Consider the following 5,355-nt stretch of genomic DNA (forward strand, 5'->3'; position numbering starts at 1 on the left):
CTCACTCCTCCACAGCTCTACCCTCTCACCTAAATATGGTCACTTCTGCCTCCAGAAAATCAAGATGGCGACGCCCGACGTGCGAAACTCATTGCTTCAAAGTAGCGTCATAGTCACTACATCCATTATTTATACAGTCTGTGGTTTGGGGCTTGACTTAAGCAGGGAAGTAATCAGGTCAGAAAGTCAGGATTTACTAAAAGAGTAATACAGTGTTGGATTTGGTATCTTCATGGGAATATAGAATAATGCCTCAGGACACAAATTGACTAAACATGCAGAAGATATTATGGGACTCACTCTAAAACCACTTAAGAGGCAAGTATGTGCTAATATTTAAGAGAAAGTGTCACTTAAACCTAATTTCCATTTTATTCACTCCTCATTTCTGTTAGGGAAGTGCTCACTGATGACACCGATGACAGCTGTATTTTCTCCTTTTGTAGGGTTTTTTTTGTGTGTGTGTCCACTAATAGCCTGCTGACACTGCATATGTAATGTTTTCATGTGCTGATTTTCAACGGCAGAACTTCAACCTCTGCACTGGTAACTTCTTTCTTTTATCCCTCTGTGACATTTTGTGAATTAATCTTGCCGACAAATTAATCAGAGGGGGATGCTTTACATATAATAGCAGTTGGGGTGTGCCATGGATTATGCTAATGATTGAAGCTCACAAACATGCAGCTACATCAAGTAAAAACAAGCAATTAACAACAAAGAAGGTTTGCTGAATTCTATTTAAAATGATCGATTTCAATCAATCAATTTTATTTATAAAGCCCAATATCACAAATCACAATTTGCCTCACAGGGCTTTACAGCATACGACATCCCTCTGTCCTTAGGACCCTCACAGCGGATAAGGAAAAACTCCCCCAAAAAAACCCTTTAACAGGGGAAAAAAAAACAGTAGAAACCTCAGGAAGAGGAGGGATCCCTCTTCCAGGACGGACAGACATGTAATAGATGTCGTACAGAACAGATCAACATAATAAATTAACAGTAATCTGTATGACACAATGAGACAGAGAGAGACAGAGACAGAGAGAGATGCAGGACAGACGGTATTGCTGAAAATGATCATGTAAGCAAATATTACCACACAAAGCTATAATGGTTTAAAGGGGAACTAATGTTTTTTTCAACCTGGGCCCTATTTTCCGATCTACTTTTGTCTAAATGAGTGATAGGATGTTCAATATTTGACATTTCTCCAGTACGAAGCTAGGACTGACCTGCCTGCAGCCCGTGAGTGCGTTCTATATTAAATAATAGGGCACTCAGACAGCATAAAACAACGTCAAAATACGTCCACTAAAAGTGCATTTTTTTCACACAGATAGGCTCGGATTGTTAGTATAATTATCCGACAACATAACGGAAAGGAGAAATGAACGTCTGTGTTTACCTTTAGCTGGATTCAGATATGTTCCTCTGCCTGTTGCAATTTTAGTGTATGTGCTACCGAAGTAACGCTGCCACCTCTCTCTCCTCGTCCGCTCTTCAATTTCAATTAGCTCTGCATCCGTGTACGTCCGTGTACTCCGTGACAATGTCATTTAAACACCAAATCTATTTTTTACATCTGAAATAGTTTTGCCCTGTCAGAAGAATTAAATACAACCATCATTTATTCAAGACATTGGAGAATACTGTTGAGTTTGTTTTCCAGTCCAGAAAGCATCAGTACATTCAGTGACAATGGTGCAACTGGGATCTAAATATGGAGTTAGTCTGTTTTTCGTCGGGCCTGCTCCAGTTTACCAGCTGGTTAGATTGAATATGGTTAAACAGTGATTTGTCAGTCCATTCAGTTGATATTCCAATTGTGCTAACCCTAGACCAGGGGTAGGCAACCTGTAGCTCCGAAGCTGTGTGCAGCTCTTAAGCCCCTCTCTGGTGGCTCCCTTTGGCTTTGACAAAAATGTCATGGAAATAAATCACAATTTTTTATAACATTGTTGTAGGCCTCCAGTGAGCCATGCATTCCCAAAAAATGTGTGACATATACACTAAATAAAATAATTAACGTCTGTGACCTGGTGCTTTTTCCTTTAAATATTGCCAAACCTCAATAGTAGTGACTAGTCTTATCTCTCCCTCCATCAATGCTGCAAAGTTAAAGTACCAAAAAAAAAAAAAAAAAAAAANTCACAATTTTTTATAACATTGTTGTAGGCCTCCAGTGAGCCATGCATTCCCAAAAAATGTGTGACATATACACTAAATAAAATAATTAACGTCTGTGACCTGGTGCTTTTTCCTTTAAATATTGCCAAACCTCAATAGTAGTGACTAGTCTTATCTCTCCCTCCATCAATGCTGCAAAGTTAAAGTACCAAAAAAAAAAAAAAAAAAAAAAAAAAGCGACATGTTGCTTGTTAAAGTGTAGTAGCCTATGTAGGACTTAGTGGCATCTAGCACTGCGGTTGCAACTAACTGAAACTTCTCCCATGTGACAGGTGTGTAGGAGAACTACGGTAGCCGACACAAAAATGTGAATGGCACTATGTAGAGCCAGTGTTTGTTTTTTGCATTCTCTGTTACTGTATGTTAGTATGTATTTCTACATCTTCACTAACCAGTGGATACTTGGTCAAGAACCCCTGAGGATCATGTTCTGCCAGGACAGCTGTCATGGCGTCAGAAGTGCTAGATGGACAAGTTAGACCAATTTTAGTTGGCCCAAGTTAAATTTGGCAAAGCACCATTTAGGTAACAGTGTGTACCTGACACCATCCTATATACTGTGTCTCTCTCTGTTCACTTCATCACACATAGCTTCTGCATGTAGCCAATGTTGATCCGAGCTGGTAATAAACGTGCATTAAGAAAGAACGAAGGTTACCATATTGTAACCCTAGTTATATTAGCACTGGCGGAGCCCTCTACTGGACTCTATGGGTATAATCTCCTCCAATTGCGTGCACGCGATGGCCCACTGAAAAATTTGCATGTACATAGCCGGCCAATAGGACGTGCCTACCTTACCCGCCCTCTTTGACGGGTATATAAGCAGCTTCGTCCGTAGTTGCCCTCATTCCGACCAAACTTCAGCGTAAGGCGAAAGAGCAGCAGGGCCCTAAGTAGACGGCTCCGCCTGTGCTAATATAACTAGGGTTACAATATCGTAACCTTCGTTATATCTCACACAGGCTTCGCCCTCTACTGGACTCTATGGGTACAGTAGGCAAAGCCCGATCTATGTACTCCCTGCCGCGGGAGAGGCTCCACCCACTGACCAAGCCAGCTACCGGTTAGGTACCAAGACCCAGTCACCAATTTATTGATCTTAGCCGCCCTGCGGAGTGATGATGGAACCAACTCCATCCCAGTTAGCATCACCTGGCTAGACTGGGTGAGGTTGTGGTCTAACCTCGCAGGGATCTCAATCATAAGATGCCACCTCGCCAATCGTTTCTTAGACAGGGCTCTGCCGGCCGTCCCGTCACCATAACACACCAACAACTGGTTGGTGTTCCTGACAGTGACCGTGCGGTTGACATAACATGCCAATGCACGTACAGGGCATAGGAGGTGCAATTTCGCCTTCCTCGCCTTCCTTCCACACAGTTCGCTCACTCTCTTGGCCGACGTCAAAGCAAGCAGGAACGCTGTCTTGAATGACAACGCCTTCAAGGAGGAGCGCTCCAAAGGCTCATAGGGGTCCCTCATGAGGGCCTCGAGCACCAACGGCAATTCCCACTGTGGCACAGAAGTGCGTGCCACTGGCCACTGCCTTCTGACTCCCTGCAGGAACCATTTCACCAGAGGGTGGGCGCCCAGTCCTTCATGGCATGATGAGATGGCTGCAGCGTAAACCTTAATGGTCGTGTGAGACAGCCCCCTATCAACCAAAAGCTGTAAAAAGGAAAGAGTGTCCCCCACTGGACACTTCAGTGGATCCACTCCCATTTCCTCGCACCAACGCTGGAGCCCAACCACTTAGCCTCGTAACAGGCAACGGTGGATCCAGCTCTAGCTGTATGCTTGTGTGTATGGTTTGCACCACCCGCGCAGACAGTCCAGCCCGCATCAGCCTGTCCCTTTCAGGAGCCAGGCCTGAAGTGGCTGACCCAGGACTGGCAGCGCCTGTATTGCACCTGCCTCCTGCGACAGTACCCCCCAGTATTGGGGGATGGGCCACGGCTGGGCCACCACCATCGGGGTCAGCTCTGCATAGCACGGAGCTGACCGCCGGTCGGGGGCCACCAGAATGACCTTCAATCGCTCCAGTCTCACTCTCTCCAGTAGCTGGGGGATGAGGCGGAGGGGAGGGAATGCGTAAAGTAGCCCTCTTGGCCATGGCGCGTGTGCAAACGCGTCCACTCCCGACGGTCCTCCGGCCTCAGGGAGAACCACAGCGGGCAGTGGGCGTTGGACCTGCTGGCAAACAGGTCCACCGTCGCTTTCCCGAATCTTTTCCAGACCTGCTGCACCACTTCCGGTTGCAGCCTCCACTCGTTCTCCAGGGGGCCGCCCCTGGACATGAGGTCGGCCCCCCTGTTCTCGAGCCCTGGAACATGGAGGGCTCTCAGAGATAGTAGGTGCTCTGAGGCCCATGACCACAGGTTCTCCGCCATCACTAGCAGGGCTGTGGAGTGTACGCCACCCTGTCTATTGATGGATGTGACCGTGGTGCGGTTGTCGGTCCTCACCAACACATGTCCCCTCTTCAGCAGGTGAACGAAGTGTTGGAGAACCAGGAACACTGCCTGTAGCTCGAGGAGGTTGATGTGACGGTCCTCCCCAGGAGGCCACACACCCCCTACCGCCCTCCCCAGGCAGGTGCCTCCCCACCCCATCAGGGAGGCATCTGTGAACACCGATGTATATGAGGTCACTCGACCCAGCAGTGTCCCAGCCAACAAACCTTGTGGGGACCCCCAGTAACGCAGGTTGCCCTGCACCGTTGGGGGGACCGTCACCAGCTGAAACTTCTGCCTCTTGAGGTCTAAACGTAGGCTGGCGAACCACCTCTGCAGGCGATGCATGTGCAGCAGTCCCAGGGGAACCGCTGGGTGAGCCGCCGCCATGTGTCCCAGAGCCTGCATAACCGTCAAGGCTGTAACTCGTGGACCCCGTTGCAGCTTGAGAATCTCCTGCTGTAGGGCCGTCCGTCTGGACTCAGACTGACAGAGTTGAACACAACCCCCAAGTACTCGGCCTGCTGGCTTGGTTGGGGGATGCTCTTCTGCCAGTTGACAGCAAAACCACGTGAAGTATCAGCTGGGCTGTGTGAAACACGGCACATTGTTCTGACCTGGCCATTACGATGAGGTCGTCTAAATAAAAGAAGACCCTCATTCCTTGGCTGCGCAGCGGCTGTAGCGCCGCGTCCACACACTTGCT

At 47.8% G+C, this 5,355-nt stretch overlaps 1 pseudogene; it reads right to left on the minus strand.

The window, feature by feature from the left end:
* Positions 1-4,038: 4,038 nt before the first annotated feature.
* LOC126392673 (uncharacterized) lies at positions 4,039-5,057 on the minus strand (annotated as a pseudogene).
* Between the last annotated feature and the right edge of the window lie 298 nt (positions 5,058-5,355).

The sequence above is a fragment of the Epinephelus moara genome, chromosome 7 (genome assembly GCF_006386435.1).
Source record: "Epinephelus moara isolate mb chromosome 7, YSFRI_EMoa_1.0, whole genome shotgun sequence".
Lineage (NCBI taxonomy): Eukaryota > Metazoa > Chordata > Actinopteri > Perciformes > Serranidae > Epinephelus > Epinephelus moara.